We start from the raw sequence: 17,057 nt of genomic DNA, 5'->3' as shown, positions 1-17,057 counted from the left end.
TAGCCTATCATTTACTCCATCCATCCTAAATTATTAGTTATTTTGATTTTTCTAGATGCATATTTTTTTTTATGTATGTAGACATATTACTCCATCCTCCTTGCCTTCATCCTCCTTATGTACCTCTTCCAAGCCCTTCGTGTTCCTGCATATTCTGCAACAGTGGATTCCATTTCAGCCGGTGAGGCGCTCGTCGGCGATGCCAAGCTCGTCTCCAGCAACGGCAGGTACGCGCTCGGCTTCTACAATCCGGGCAGTAAGTCCGGGCAAACCCCCAAGAGCTGGTACCTAGGCATATCGTTCAACTAGGTCTCGCAGTTTACTCCGATATGGGTAGCAAATAGGGAGAGCCCCGTTGTAGGTCCTCATGGAATGTCCAAGCTCGCCATCTCCCGAGACGGCAACCTTGCCATCTTCAACAAGGCCACCAAATCGATGGTCTGGTCGTCCCGTGCTAGTATCACGGCCAAGAACACTACGGCCGTGCTCCTGGACAATGGGAACCTCGTATTAAGGGACGTATCCAACTCCTCCACTGTCTTGTGGCAGAGCTTCGATTACCCTACTGACATCATGCCCCCTGGTGCAAAGTTTGGCCTAGATAAGATAACTGGTTTAAACCGTCGTCTTGTTTCCAAGAGAAGCTTGATAGACCCGTCTCCTGGGCGCTATTGCCTAGAATTGGACCCTTCCGGTGTTGCCCAATTTGTCTTCAAACTATGCAACACATCCATAGTGTACTGGTCCTGGTCTACTTTGCAATGGGATGAACAATACTTCAACCTATTATTGCCAGAATTACCAGAACACGATCTGTTTGAGAAAAAGTTTATCAACAATGACAAGGAGGAGTACTTCCAATACAACATGTTAGATGAGAATACAATATTAGTTAGCCGTTTGGACATATCTGGCCGCAACGAGCTGCTCCTCTGGGATGAGGACGCGGACGATTGGTTAGCAGTCTATGTCCAACCTAAAGATCAGTGTGATGTATATGCTACTTGTGGACCATTCACTATATGCTACAGCAATAAACTGCCACCTTGTGACTGCATGAGGGGTTCTCAGTAAGATCGCCAAACGAATGGGAGCAAAGAGACCGAGCCGGTGGGTGCCTAAGAAATACGCCATTAGATTGCAGTACCATGAACAAAAGCATAACTGCAACAACCGACAAGTTCTACTCCTTGCCTGGCGTTTCGTTGCCTGCGGAAGCCAACATTATTGCATCAATTGACAGTGCAGACCAATGCGCACAAGCATGCCTGAATAATTGTTTATGCACTGCATATTCCTATTCTAGTGGCAACAGGTGCTCCCTGTGGTACAAGGACTTGCTAAACACCAGACGCTACACTGATGGAATAACCAGTACTGGGGAAATCCTGTACCTTCGCATCGCTGCTAAAGATGCAGAAAGCTGGACAAATAACAAGAGAAAGGGAATGATCGTTGGGGTTGTTACTGCTGCATGCCTTGTGGGTTTGGCTGTAATGGCAGCTTTTTTAACATGGTTTCTAGTAATGTGGAGAAATAAGATGAAACAATCTTTGAGCATATCCGATGATGCTCAAGGTGGAAATGGAATTGTTGCTTTTAGATACATAGATCTTCAAAAGGCAACTAAAAACTTCTCAGAGAGAATAGGAGGAGGTGGTTTTGGATCTGTGTTCAGAGGCCTCTTAACTGACTCGACAGCTATTGCAGTGAAGAGGCTTGATGGTGTCCGCCAAGGAGAGAAGCAAATTAGGGCTGAAGTGAGTTCCATTGGAATTATCCAGCATATCAATTTGGTTAAGCTAATTGGCTTCTGCAGTGAAAGGGATATGAGGTTGCTTGTATATGAGCATATGCCAAACCACTCTCTTGATGCACATCTTTTTCATAGCCATTCCATGGTCCTAAATTGGAGTACCCGTTACCAGATAGCTCTTGGAGTAGCAAGAGGTTTGGCATACTTGCACGAGAGCTGCAGGGATTGCATCATACACTGTGATATTAAGCCAGAGAACATACTTCTTGATGCATCATTCATACCTAAAATTGCAGACTTTGGGATGGCAAAGTTTTTAGGAAGGGATTTTAGCAAAGTTCTGACTACGGTGAGAGGAACCATAGGGTACCTTGCACCTGAATGGATCAGTGGAGTGGCCATTACAACAAAAGTGGATGTCTACAGCTACGGGATGATGTTAATTGAAATGATATCAGGAAAGAGGAACTCATCATGTAACGGAAATACTAGTGATGAAGTTGAATATTTCCCTGTGGAGGTTGCAAGTAAACTTGCCATCGGAGATGTTGGGAGTTTGTTGGATGGTCGATTGTGGTGATGCCAACTTGGATGAAGCTGAAAGAGTCTGCAAGGTGGCTTGCTGGTGTATTCAGGACAATGAATCGAATCGGCCAACAATGGGTGTAGTAGTACAAATTCTCGAGGGTTTATTAGAAATTGACATGCCGCCAATGCCAAGACTTCTTCAAGCTATTGTAGGAATTTCACCGTAGATATACCCATACCCTTTTCTTTCTTTTTTTTCTTGCGCTTGTTTTTGTTGAGTGATATGCCCATAGCCTTTATGAAGGGAAAGGGCTAACTGTATCTGGCTTAAAATAATCATGTACTCAATGCGAAGCTTCTGGACCTTTATGTGAAATATTATGGAGAACAAGACTCACCAAGAAAACATCAAACTGCAAGTTTGGGGGTTTATACTTTAATTATTGTGACATGGATGCTTCGCAGTTCATACAGTGAGGAGGCAGTATTTCACTATGGTAATTGTAGCCATAATTTTCAAACAAAGTCTGACAGAAATGGAAAGCAATGCAAGGGCCCATATATCTAATAGGTTATGAATTGCCGTAATTACCTAGTACAAACAAAAGAAAAATCAGCTAAATTGATGGCATATTGCAATAGAAATAAAAAATCTCGCTACTCTAGTTGGTCAGGGCGTCAGGCAGAGCAAACCGCATGAAATTGTTGCGGGCAAGCAAAACCTCAGCAATCTAATTGATACTACTTGGTTCTAACTGCAGCAATTTGATTCAATGGAACCGCAACACTTTGATTCAATGGAACCAAGCAATACGAAATAAAAACTTACACCAGCGTGGTCGAAGGATAGATCGAGCAGGAGGCTAATAACTTCCGCGCCGCCTTCGCCATGTTCCGCGACGCGCTCGGCGCCGCCGTCGCCAAGGAGGAGGACACGGCGCTTCGCGTCTCCAACCCCATCCGCCAGCGGGTCGCCGTCCGCATCTGGCGACTGGCAGCGGGGGGAGTCACGATCCGGCACGTCTCCAAGTGCCGCCGTCAGCAGGTCGCGGAAGAGCTCTCCCTTCGTGTGCGTTCAAATTTTTAAAGTTTTTGTCCCTTTTTGTGTTTTTTTTCCCGTCCCACGATTGGTTGGCTGGTACATGGAGTTGCAGGCTGCACTGCGTTTGTGTGTCGCACTGAAGTTGGTGAAAATAAATATAGGTTGGAGAAAAAAAACATTTTCCAAACTTAAATCAAATTTGGATTTTATAGTTGTCTTCGCTAGTACTTTAAGATCTTCCAAACAAAATCGTAGTTAATTAAAAATATTTTAGAATGGTGGCGCAATTATTCCAATTTTACAATAGAATTGCTCCGTCATGAAAAATATTTCACCAACAAACCTGCTATTCGACTGGTATGCAACCAGCTGGCTGGGCTGGCTAAATGCGCCTGGAGGTGGTTCACTGGCCCAGCCAACTCTGGCCAATTGAACAGGTCGAAAGTTTATCTCAATATAGTTAAGTCAAGTGTGGCGGAACCTGACCATCCATGTGCGAATCCACAAGTTAGTACGAATATTTATATTTTTCTAAATTTATTTTAGAAACTAGGTGTATAGCCCGTGTATTTGCGCGGCTAGTATTGAAAATTCAAAAATTTGCATGTCGTTAATCCTTACTTAAAGGTTATACTATTTTTTTTACTACACATCATCATGTTCATTATCGTAAATTATGTCTTATTGTTGTTAGCTTTAGTTTTTATTAATAGTATATATTTGTAGCTGATACATAGCTAAATAGTATTTTATATTTAATTTTTTATAATGGCATTGGTGGGTGATTTTTAATTAGGCACATGGGTATTTTAGGGTAATTTTTATTGTAATGGCAGTGGTGGGTAATTTTTATTTTTCTATTTTTCTCCGATTAACGTGGGAATTTCTAAACCTTGAGAGCGAACGCGGAAGCTCCGTTTGTTGGCCAAATAATAAGATAATAGATCACCTACTACTACTGTTATCTAAGTGGTGGATGATGTGTCCGTGAAACACCCGTAATTAGAACACATGTAAAGATAGGGGTGGATTTGGTGTGTGTGTGGGGGGGGGGTAAGCCCCCTACCTCCCCCTAAGCCGGGTCCTAGGTGATGCCAACCTTATCCAGATGCACCACACGTCCAGAATGGCGTATACAATTGAAAAACAAAAAACGCACCCATATCTAATTAATTAGGGTAAAGGACTATAAAGACAACTTACAAAACTATTTGCATTCGGTCTTTAAAAAAACAAATGATGTGGAAAAATAAGGTACCATACTATTTGGGTGGGACACCTTACTAGTTATATATTGGAAGTTGTTGTAATAATTTTCACCCAATTGTTGCATTTCTTTTAAAAAAACTCAACGTTGAAAATTGCTAAATTACTTCGTAAAAAGTAATTCAAAAAATTGAAAAATAAGCTTAGTGGGCCTCGTTATCGTGGGCTGTCCACAGGTGTCCGAACTTTTTATGCTTCTTCCCTTGTGGATTAGCCCATGGATCGGTCTCACTCGCACGTAGGGCTGGAAACAACGCTGGGCTCGCCTTGGCTCTGTCATCTAGCGAGCCGAGCCTGGCTCGGCTCGGCTCGTTATCGGCTCGCGAGCCGGCTCGAGCCGGCTCGCAAGCCACAACTAGTTATTGCATCACAGATCAAGTTTTGGAGAAAACAGCAAGGTTTCAACAAGAAGCATTCATAACAGCAAGGTTTTAACAGGACCACAGCAAGGTTCTCTTAGTTTGACTTACTTCTGACTCTTAAGTGTTTAACAGCAAGAAAAAAATGCATAAAGGACATCATAAGTTCATAACAGGCAACAGCTACACGCAGGCAGCCATTTTTCCTATCCAAAAATAAATAAAGAGATCCAAAATAAAGTCCTCCAAGGCTCCAAAAGAATCTGGCACTGTCCATTCTCCATTGAGGCCTCACGGCAGCAATTAGCAAGGACTAAACCTGAAATAAAACATGTCTTCATTAGTACCAAATCATTAGTGATGAATGGAATCTGTAGTAGTAAAGATGACAATATAGATGACAGTAAAGATGACCTGCTAGTTGCTCGCTACCCTGCTTCTTGGAAATGTAATATTTTCTACATCATCCTCATCATCTTGTTCCTGAAAAATAAAAAGAGCAATTAAACTTCGATAACATAGAGTCCAGCACTCCAGCTAGAGCAATTAGTAAAAGAATAACATACCACATGTGTAAAACTTCCATCATGTGCACCTCGAATCCAGCTAGACGAGCATACCAATGCCTCCACCATAGAAGGGCTTAGAGAACTACGAAAATCATCTAGAGTTCTACCACCAGTGCTAAATGTAGACTCTGAAGACACTGAGGTTGCTGGTATAGTTAAAAACTTCTTTGCCATCCTTGAGACCACTAGGAATCTATGTGAATTAACCTTCCACCAAGTCAACAAATCAAACTCCTTGTCTGATAAACTCACATTTGTCTCATCCAAGTAGATGAGCAACTCACTCTTTGATGGGTTAGCTTCAGTAGATGATAAATATGACTGAAATTCAGAAGAGGCAGAAGGCAAACTGCAGGATCTTTCAATCGTCACAGATGACGAACCACTAGACTTGGTTTCAGCAGCTTTCTTCTCTCTATGTTTCAACTCAAATTCTGCATACAACTTGTCTAACTCACCTCGGACTTCATCTATCTCAATCTGAACTTGACCCCCATCAAATATCTTACCAAAGCACCATTCGATATATCTCATCTTGTACCTCGGGTCTAGGATAGTAGCAATCACCATAACATTGTTCTTTTCTTCCCAATACTTATTGAATTTCTCCATCATAGCAGTACTCATTTTCCTCATAATTAAACTATTGGAAACCATCGCTACCCTCAATGCAATTTTCACATCGACAATGTGAGGATAGAAAAGGTCGGCGGTGGGATATAAAGAAGCTGACAATGCAGTGGTTACTTTAGCTAAAGAGGCAAGAATTGGTTCAATTGCAACAAACAAATCTCATTCTTGAGATGAAGGTTCCCACTTATAGTTTAAATCTTGATCAGTGTTGGCGCTCCTTAAGTACCCATTTTATTATATAATTAGGAGTGGTTTTGGTAAGTTCTTCAGGAAGATTCATGTACTAACCCGCCACTTGGCACCCGAACTTGACCGTTTTCGATTTTGTCTTGAATTTTGGAGCATGTTGCATTTTGGCAGGAAATTGGACATTTTCGGAGATGTTTTGACGCAGGGTCACAACTGGGCTAAGATGAAGAATAAGGAGAAGAGCCCGCACGCGAAAGATGGAGCCGAAAGGGGCCAGAAGGAGCCCAGGCCGGCCGGCCTGGACCCTTAAGCCGGCCGGCCTAGCCCATTCCAGGGCCCCATCGGCCTCAACTTTCTTCAGCGCGAAGTACTCGTCAATCCTAGCCGGTGTTTTACCAAAACCATCGACCAGAGACGCCTATATATGCCCCGAAGCAGCCGTCAAGAAGGGGGAGAGCATCCAGAGACGATTTCCAGAGATCCATTCGAGTTAGACACAAGAGAAAGGCGACACCGGAGGCCTCATCGTCCCTCGGCGCCGCTGCAAGTTGGAGAACAGCAAGGGATCCATCCCTTGCCGGAGATTTCGTCACCATGATCGACTACGCTTCGCCTAGCTTCATGGGGTAAAGTCCTCGTTTGTTCATGGGGTTATAAGGAGATCTTGAGTTGTAATTGCTGAATCCTTTATGAGATTGATCTATCATGATTCTTGTTGATGATGTTTTGATGCTTAATAGATCGCGACTTGACTTTGGGTTTGCTTTGCTCTTACATGGTTTACTTAGATTACATCAACTATCGTGTTCTTGTTGTTCGTTACCGATTATCCTCGTGTAGTGATAGCATGCGGGAGGGAAAGGTTTTGATCTTGGAACACACATTTGGTAGATTAGATCCGTTCTTTGTTGCTCGGTGATTACATCTCTAGTGATCCTAGACCCTATGGACAAATGCTCTTTATATCTTGTGCACACACCTATCATTGCTCACTAGTCTAGATTAGATTAGATTGGTTAGATTAGATCTATTTCACACTCAATCACTCAATATAGATCTTTTACCAACGTCATTAGTGCCTAGTTAAGCATAGTAGAACGTTTGTTCCGTGGATTGATAAACCTTGGGGGAATACTCTAAGGGAAAAGCTACACGATCCATGTGCTTGCGGTACGTAAATTGGGGCTCTAAGGAGCGTCAACAATCATCATATGTTTTAATGGCTTCTTTGTAAGCTAAAGCAGTACGCACCATCTTGTATGTTGAACTCCACCTTGTTGACACATCAAGACTCAACCCTTCTCCAATTTGCAATGCAAGAGATCTACAAAAGTATGCATGCGAGCTGGTGATTTCTTAAGGTACTTCACAGTTAACCTAAGGTTGCTTATCAAAGAAGCAAGCACAGCAACCCCATCATTGACAACCAAGGTGATAATGTGTGCACAACAACGGACATGGAAATATTTTGCATCGAAGGCATAGCCCTGTCTAGCTGTTAACCTAGCACAATTGTGACACGGTCAGCACCTTTCCCACCTAGCACTGTCAGCTCATCCTCAGACATATCATCATTTTTGTCATATGAATTACTTTCTAAATCAGTTCCATCACTTGCATTTGCACTCCCTCCCTTTTGTTGCACAACAGATTCCATCACTTAGCGAGATACAATCAAGAAGAAATAATTGAGTTTCATTGAATCATATATTTACAGCCTATAATCGGTTCATCATTTAGCCACCCCCACGTGCTACAGTAAAGAAGCAGATTGGTAATAGAGTAAAGAGTAATACCTAGAGACGAAGGCAGGCAAGTCGCCGGTCTACTGCTCGCGGCTCGCCGTCCGTGCCTCCGTGGACCGAAGAGTACAGATGGCGATGGCGCAGTCTCTTGTAGTCGCGTTCTTGGTCTCCTGGGGCAGCGGCGGCAGCAGCTTGGGGTCAAGCCGTCAAGGATGGAGTGGGAGCAGCGGCGGCAGCAGCTTGGCAGCGGCAGCGGCGGCGGCGGACGGAGGAACCGGGGAGCGGGGAACTGGAGGGCGAGTGCGTGCAGCGTTCTAGCGGTGGCGGCTGCGCCTACGCCCCTCTATAGACTTCGGTCTGCGGATGGAGTGGGAAGTGGAGTTAGGGTTTAGCTATTGGGCTTTGGCCTTTGTGTGATGGGCTGGCTGCCTCGCTTGGGGGTTGGGCTTTCATTGGTTTGGCCTCAGCTCGCGAGCCAAAACGAGCCGGCTCGGCTCGGCTCGGCGTTTTAGCGAGCCGAGAAAAGAGGCTCGGCTCGGCTCGTTCTAGGCTCATGAGCCGATCTGAGCCGAGCCGAGCCGCTCCGAGCCCGAGCCGAGCTTTGAGCCGCGAGATTTTTTTCCAGCCCTACTCGCACGCGTAGCTCGGCCTACCGCCATTACTTCGACCACACCCCGAATACAGACAAAACACCAGCGGCGATGGCTCGCCTCCTCCTCTTCCTCGCTGTACTTGCCACCTGCTGGTTTCTCGGCTCACCGCCGGCCAGCGTTCCTCTGGTGGATCGGCTCCCTGCACCGACGCGCACGACCACGTCCCCGACGTCGGCACGAGGCTCCGCCGACCGCGCCGCACTGGCTCTGTTCCTCGCGCCGGGCGCGTCCTTCCCAAACCTAGTGCCCGCGCGTGCGTGGGGATCGGAGCACGCGCCACCGCCGCGGACTGCCACCTCTCCGGGATTTCTCGCGGCGAGATGTCCCGAGGGGCCACCCGCGCTTCCTCCCTCATCTCCGACATCGGCGTGGGACTCCTCCGACCGCGCGGCGTCTTCTCCGCTTCAGGCGCCACCACCGTCAGGCGTCAGCAGCCTTACCCGAGCGCGCGGCGTCATCTCCCGCGACGTCAGCACCAGGCTTCTCCGAGCGAGTCGCGCTGTCTCCCCGCAGCACGCCATCGATGACGTCCTCCGTCCCCGCGTCTCCTCCCGACTCCCGAGTGCGAGTTCGTGCTGCCATCTCCACGTCTCGCCGCTCCTGCAACTTGGGCGCGTCTGCGGCGGGACTCCTCCGAGCGCGTGGGGCCGTCTCCACAGCGTGCGGCTTCGGCTGCGCCCTCGGTTCAGGACAGGAGCCAAGGCCCGCGGGAGTGTTCGAGTTGCCAGCGATGGCCCTAGGACAGAGGGCGGGGGTCAGGAGATGGCTCTACTCGTCTCCTCTTGTTTGTGGAGGGTGGCAGGGCTGTTGCCGTGCCTGCTATTTCGCTTATAGACAGCCGAACGAGCAGTCTAACCCGGCACGAGCCCATTCAAGCACGGCCTGTTTAGGCACGATTGCTAAACGGGCCGGGCCGTGCCTGCCCACCGGTTGAGGTGCCTGCTCAGGCACGACACGAGTGCACCCTAGCCGTGCCGGCCTGTCGGCCCGTTTATCCCATGAAGGTCTGTGATGAGCCGCGTAGGTGCTTCTCTACCACCACGCGAGGGGGAGGCGTGCGTGACAAGGGGGAGGCGGTCGGGCGCTGGTGCGCCATCGCGCAGTGGGAAGTGGCTGGGTGCCAGCCGCGCCACCGCACGGGGAAGGGAGGATGGCGGGCGCCACCACGTGGTGAAAGGAAGAGGGCCAACGCCAATTAGATGCACCGTCATGGGGAGGGAAAGAGGTGTGGGCCAACGCTGATGCGCGAGGAGGAGAGCATGTCCTACTGCGCCACCAGGAGTGGAGGAACCATCGCGCCGCCGTGCGCTGTCACGCTGTGGGGAGGGGAGGGGACCGGGAGCCGTCATGCCGTGGGGAAGGGAGGCGGCCAGGGGCCGGCCGCGCCACCATTCAAGGAAATGAGGTGGACCGATGCCAGCTTGTCGCCGATTGGGAGGAGCAATGTTTGCGCCACCTGCGCGACCAACGGATACGGCCAGTCACCAGCCGCATCTGGAGATGGACGGGGAGAGTGGGAGCTAAGGTTTGGAGTAGGAAATAATATATATGTGGGTCGAATCTGAGAATTTAGAATGTGGGCTGGTAGTTCAGGCCAAAATCGTGTCGACTCTCTGATCGGGCTATGCCATGCTGGCCCACGAGCCAAGACATCAACCTAAGCACGGACCGGGCCCGAAAACTCGTGCCTTGGCGTTCCGCGGCTTTTTTTTATTTCTATATTTTTTAAAAACATTTTTTACAGAAAACCTTTTTGGGTCACATGCAGATCTAACCGTCGATCACTGGATGGACGGCCACCAGGGGGTGGAATGGCACCGCTACAGTGCTCAGTGAGATGCCTTCAGCATGTCACCGAATCTGAGTCCCTCCCCTCCCCCGCCGCGCCAGCGCGAAGGGCCGCGACGTGCGGCGCACAGGGCGGAGGCATGCCGTGCGGGGAGAAGCGGCACGAGGGGCCGCGGGGTCACGGTGCGAGGGTCCGGGGCGTCGCGGCGGTGCGCCGGCGGCGAGCCGTGCGAGGAGCCGCGAGGCCCTGCAGACACGGCGGTCCTTGAGGAGTGGGGCGCCGCCATCGACGCGTGGGTCGACCGCGTCCTCGAGCTCATCGGCAGCGGCAAGGTATATGCACTGCATCCGATCCGGCCGTATCCTTGCGCCACCTCTTCCTTGTGATGCCATCTTCGATTACTCTCTGATTTTGCTGGTGAATTTTGATGTGTTGCGTGATGGTCTGGTAACCGGAGACATCGATGCTTGTTAATCGTTATGTGGGTTTAGTACATTGGCTCTGTTTTTGCGTGCTTTTTGATGCCATCAGCATCCTCAGACATGTTTTTCTGCATCCAGCCAACATAGTACGGAGTATTACTTTGGGAGCCCATTAAAATCATAGGACCACTGCTACAATCTTTCAAGATGATAGCAAATGTAGCCATTTGTAGGTTAACCTAGAGTGAGTCGTGAAGATTAGCTTCTGGGCGGTTGATTTGAAATTTTATTGTTTGTAATCTCTTATGCTTCATCTCGATTACTTTCACTGCTTCCAAAGGTAGGATATTTAGAATAGACTTTTGTTTGGTCGCCTTCCCAAATGTGTGTGCTGTTCAGGATATTTGCTTCGTGCATTTGGCTGCATACTTGCAGTTCTCTACTTCAATTAGTGTGTCGCCTGCAAGAATTCATTTTAAAGAATGGGGAATTATTTTTTATAATAAATAGTTAAAAAGACAAAATATTGTTGGTACAACAATAATCTATGTGGGGGGGGGGGGGGGGGGGGGGGTAAACAGTCAATCTGTTCCAATCATCTGTCCATATTACATATATGGTATAACAGTAACTGTATTATTACATCTTAAATCCTCTCAATAACATTGCCCTTCATGTTCTGAACAAAATTGCTTAGCTGATACACAGTACAAACAAATTACTGGCTTTGCAATGATGGGGGTAGGAGTTGATGAGCCCATTGAATCATGTAGAGGAGGAATAATCAATAATCAAACAGAGCGAGGTAGGTATATAAATCCTGTGCTGAACTTTTTCTCTAGACAAAAAGATCGGGCTTTTGAGATGTCAATTATTTACTGGATATTCTTTTGTGGTTACTCTGTTTACCACTAGCTTTTCTGCTTCTTTGACGCCTTCAATGGGTTTTTGATTACGCTCTTGTTCGTTTTTGCATGCAGCGTGCTTTCAGACCCAAAACAATTTCAAGGATGTTCCGCCTCCACAGTGACTTCTTCCCCATACGAGATGTCGCAGCTAGGCTTAATTTTCCCCGATTTTTTCAATCCATAGCCTGAATGCATGAAAGTGAATTACCACACCACCATCTTCTGCACCTCCACGAGGCGATGAGGACATGACAGCCTCGGATACGACCATTCGAGCAAATCAGCAGGTGAGCTCGTTCCTATGTACTGCATCTTATGATTTTGAGAATGACATGCTACCTAATAATGTTATTATGGTTAGGAATAATGGACAGGACCTGCAGGGAGGCCTTGAGAACAAGCTCTTGTAGGTGTGAAGGGACAAGCCGGATGTCTTACCAAGTTGGAGGCCAGGTACAACTCAAGCTCAAGTCCACCTAAGATTTAGGCATGATTGGGTAAATATTCAGGCATCATTTTGATGCTCACTGCTGCCGTCCTCGTTGATTCGCATCCGGCGAGCTCTAATGCAGTGGTCCATGGATGCAAATATTTCCCCTTGGAAACATTTTTTTGTTGTTTACCTTAACTATTTTTTGCAGTGGTCAAACTTTTTTCACTAAAATTTCTTTACTAGCATTTTCATTTTGGTTCAATACTTATCTCCTCTATTTTCACTTTGTCATATTTGTAAATTGAACGAAGTTGAGCAATGGCTACAAACAACCAAGTTCTTACGTACATCAGGTGAGTTTGTGTTTTCCTCTTATTTCAGATTCAAAGCTTTTAGTATGTAAATGATAAATGAAGTGTTTTTACCATTAACTTTTGCATGCTAGATGGTTCTATGTATATTCTCCCATCCAAGTTGACGAGTCTATTAGGCTGTTAATTAGAAATTTCTAGCCTAAACCTCCATGGATATATTCAGTGAACATGCCATCTTTCTGTCACTTTGCAGCTTACGTATCTACATCTCATTAAGTGCCTATATTTCTGATGTTCAGTTTATTGCTCATCTGATGCCAGGTTTATTTTGAGGCTATATTAAATGTGTCAAGGTGAAATTCCAGTTTATTTTCAGTGGGCTATGGCTCATCTGTTGCCAGGTTTGTTGCTTTCTTGGTTTTAGTTTAGATAGCTTCTGGTTGATTAGATGGTTGCCATTGTAATTTGTGTTGCTTAATATGCCCTGATCCATCAAAGGGTGCACAATGGCAAATTCATGACAAGTGTGCATCTAACTGCATTAATTAGACTTTATTGTGCATGCTCCTAATGTGTTGTTTAATAATAATGATGATGGATTGTTGCCACTGGATATGTGCCACCAGTACAAATTTTATATTATATTTATTTTTTACAAACACATTCGTGACGCACGTGCATCCTACTAGTCGACTGAAAAGAAAACTCATGCTATAGCAGAGTCACGAATCTTGTGCCACTCTATTATTCAGTGCGATCGATACGGATATCCTTATTCCAGTAATCTAAACTCATGGCCACAACAGATCCATGAGTTCCTCCATGCTGATGGCATCCAAAGATCCCAGCTCTCCTGGGGTTCCAAAGGAAACACCCGACGAAACCAAGTTCGCCATCTGATCCGTCAGTGGCCAGCAGTACCCCGCCGTGAACTCGACCATGCTCGCTGGCATCTCCTTGTTAGGATCCTGACCCTCCGCCGGCAAGCACGGCCGCCTGAAGCTGTCCAGGGGCAACCCCTGCGCCACGAAGCGGTGGCCGTCCCTGTCCAGCTGGGCCGCAGCCGCGTCGTCATCCCTGGGGCACGCCGGCGTGTGCTCGCCGAAGTAGGTAGTGTGGAACAGGGACGGGTCGTCCTCCATCCGGTCGACCTGCTTCCTCGCGCCGCAGCCGAGCTCGTCCCTGTACGCGCACCGGAAATAGAACCTCGGGTTCTTGTGGCCCTGGATGCTCTTCTCCCCGTACTTCCTCCACGCGTAGCCGTCGTCCATCGCCGAGCTTGCTACGACCCTTGCTCGCGCTTCTTCTCCGCATCCCCTCCTCGCTCTGGAATCGAAGAATCTCGTATCCACGTATAAATAAAGGGAGAAAATGAAGATCCAAAATAGTAATATTTAGGAGGACACGCTAGCTGCTAGTAGCTATCACACGCGCGCGCGTACCTTCTCTTGGATCCGGCTGGAGGCCGAGCTCCCAATCCCAACCCTTGCTCCGTCTTGCCCGTAGTACTACTGCCACCGCCGGCGGCGCCGCGCACCGCGGCCCGAGCGCGGTCGATGCAGCGAATGATCTGCTCGGCGAGCTCTCGCTTGCCAGGATCCGCGCCCGTGGCCTGGAGGAGGGCCTGCAGACGGACGGCGGCCTCCCGCGCCTCGGCCATGACGCCGCACGCTGCAGAAGCACGATCAGCCGTCGCCATCTATACCTATTACAGCAGCTCTGGTTGTTACTGTATAGTATCGTGTCTACTGTGTTCTACCACACGTGCCGGACCTTTATATGGTCGTCGTAGTACCTAGCTAGTTCGACGCACGGTGCCGCGATCCGGCCGCGCCGACGCGCGGTGGATTCGGGAAAGGTGCGGCGAATCTGCGCCAAGTTAGTTAATCATCCCGGCCCGGCCGCCTTGCGACATTGTGTAACACCTAGGTGTTAATCTTTTGTAATTAATTTAATTATGGTCATTAATTTCAACTCACGCCAGTCTGGGCCAGACCGGTCTGATCGGTTGGGACAACCGGTTTGACCGGTTAAACTGATTTCAACCGTTCTGGACCCCACAACATTTAAATCACACACTCTCTCCCTCATCAGTTCACTCGCCCTTCCCCAGCTCTCTCTCACTCTCTCCCCGAGCCATTCCCCTCCCAGACCCTAAGCTCTCCAATCCTCCCTCTCCATTCGATTCCAAGGCCAAGGAAGGACCAAATCCGCGTTGGGGAACTTCTCCCTCACGATTCTCTCCCCAGGGTGCAGTGGATTCAAGTTCTTCGCGGGGAAAAGACACATTCAAGGTATTTTAGCTTGGGATGGTTCGATTTCTCATTCTAGATGATCTTGAGTGATTTCCTCTGGTCAAACACATCCAAGTACATCCATGAACCAGTGCCTAGAAGGGTTTTAGAATTGGTGGACGAGTTTCGCCGCGACAAGAATTCTAGCTTTTGGTCTGGATAGGACCGGTCTGACCGGTCTGGTGGACCGGTTTGACTGGTAGTGGGGTTGAGTCAATTAGGACCGGTCTGACCGGTGTAGCGAGGGCTGAGAAGGATTAATAAGTGATAGTTAGTGCATATAGTTAGAAATTAACTTGGTTATTTGTTACCTATTAATTTTATAAATCATGCATGCATTCTCATGTCATATGCATATGCACACGTGTAGCAGCCGCGGTAGAAGAGGTGGTGTACGAGGCGGTTGTGGAGCCACAGGAGCCGCAGGGGCAAGCCCCGCAGCAGGAGGTGCGTGAGAAGCTGGCCCAAGGCCCAGCTGACCCTAGTGCTGAGCAGCAGTCTCAAGGCAAGCCCCGATGCATATCCTATTATTTTAAATTATGACTCACTATATGTATTTATTACTTGTGCATTACGTTTCAGGAATTATTTGAAACCCTAGCTGTATAGAACGATAGTAATGCTATGCTTAATAGTTTTCGGTAGAAGTCGAGTGATTCTTGTCGCTCGCGAGATATAGGATGTTAGAAGTCGAGTAATTTCCGGTTACTCGTGAGATATAGGATATATTTATGTTCCAGTACGTGAGTTATTGAATTTGACATGGAATGAATGGAAATTTGAGACCGGATGGGGAATGGTGATGGTATTTAGGGATGACAGCAGGACAGGGTTTCTGGGAGTCTTAGCCTCGTTTATGTCGATTGAGGACCGTACCGTTGTTGGCCCTGCTGATCATATTTGAATAGTACTAACCTCATACTGGGAGCAGGAGGTAGTCGAAACCGGTAAGCCTAATACTACCTTGCTTCGAAAGTACATGACTTCAACTCACCTCCTGGGGTAGTCGAGTAGTCGCGAAAAAATGGGGATGCATATATTTACTTTTAGTGGTCTCACGTTGAGCTCGGTTGACCATATGATGGTGGGGCGGTCCTGTAGTTCGAGGTGGGGAGGGGAATGGTTGGTGTGTACGGTCCGACGGGACTTATACGTGCCGTGTTGGTTAGGTCCACCTTGCAAGATTAAATCGAATCGATTCGCCGTCAGTCGCTCTCGAATATGAGCACCTTGATCACTGCGTCACATCGTAGTAATGAGATATGGAACATGTATTACAAAAATAATGATTACTTTGAATTGTGATTTAATATCCTACCATGTTGCTCTAGTTGGTTTAGGCAAATATTAGATTATGATTAAGCTATATAGAACCTAGGGCTAAAATAATGAAAATAAAGATTCATTTTTAGACGCTTTTCTGCAAAACAAACTACCAGCCAGAAAGCTTTGCATATCTAGCTATGTGGGCTAAGTATACCCAATAGTCGGGTAAGTCTTGCTGAGTATTAGTTGCTTAGGTTTGTTGCCACCAATTTATTTCAGAACACCCAGACGTTGACTTCTACCCCTGCTGTGTCAAGTTCATCCATCAGAATGCAGAGGGCTGGGAGGTGGTGGAGCGAGATTCTTAGATTAGAGAGTTGGCGGGTTGCACACTTGAGGGCGGAGGGTGCAACCCCTCAATTTTGCTTAGACCGGTCTGACCGGTTAGGTAAACCGGTTAGACCGGTGGTTGGAAAAGGTCGTAGGTCAGCGGTCTAACCGGTTAGGTGAACCGGTCCAACCAGTTGGGAAGAAACTGAACCAGGGGAGTTGGTGAAATTGTAGAATCTTTTTTTCCTTGAACTTTGATTATAGTTGTAAATTATGTTAGCTATTTGTGTACTTGAACTCGGTTTGTAAAAACTCTTGTGTATCGGTTGGTCACCACTTTATAATTTCAAGTAATTGTCGTGCTTGTATCATCTGCGCCCACCTTCGCGTGAGACTACCGATGTTGTTTCAATCGGGTCGTGGGTTAAGAAAGGACCGTTAAATTAAATCATTAAGCTAATGCGCCAGATGTGTTCAAATGATGGCTATTATATTTAATTTAGAGTTTTAAATTGGCGGTTCCGTCACACATTTGCCGGCGTTGTCAATATAATTCTCGCG

General features: G+C 47.3%; 1 long non-coding RNA gene and 1 pseudogene across 2 annotated transcripts; both read left to right on the top strand.

Moving 5' to 3' along the window:
- Positions 1 to 76: 76 nt before the first annotated feature.
- LOC120698353 lies at positions 77 to 2,479 on the top strand (annotated as a pseudogene).
- Positions 2,480 to 10,652: 8,173 nt separating this feature from the next.
- On the top strand, positions 10,653 to 15,406 carry LOC120698352. 2 transcript variants are annotated; one of them, XR_005684821.1, is made up of 5 exons: positions 10,653 to 10,861; positions 11,932 to 12,312; positions 12,604 to 12,645; positions 12,928 to 13,007; positions 15,274 to 15,406. It is a non-coding gene; the product is annotated as an uncharacterized LOC120698352 (long non-coding RNA). The 2 variants fall into 2 exon arrangements; XR_005684820.1 differs by lacking the exon at positions 15,274 to 15,406 and having other exon boundaries at positions 10,657 to 10,861; positions 12,928 to 13,214.
- The last annotated feature ends 1,651 nt before the right edge of the window (positions 15,407 to 17,057 follow it).

Source organism: Panicum virgatum, chromosome 3K (genome assembly GCF_016808335.1).
Source record: "Panicum virgatum strain AP13 chromosome 3K, P.virgatum_v5, whole genome shotgun sequence".
NCBI lineage: Eukaryota > Viridiplantae > Streptophyta > Magnoliopsida > Poales > Poaceae > Panicum > Panicum virgatum.
This window is presented reverse-complemented; position numbering and strand designations above follow the sequence as displayed.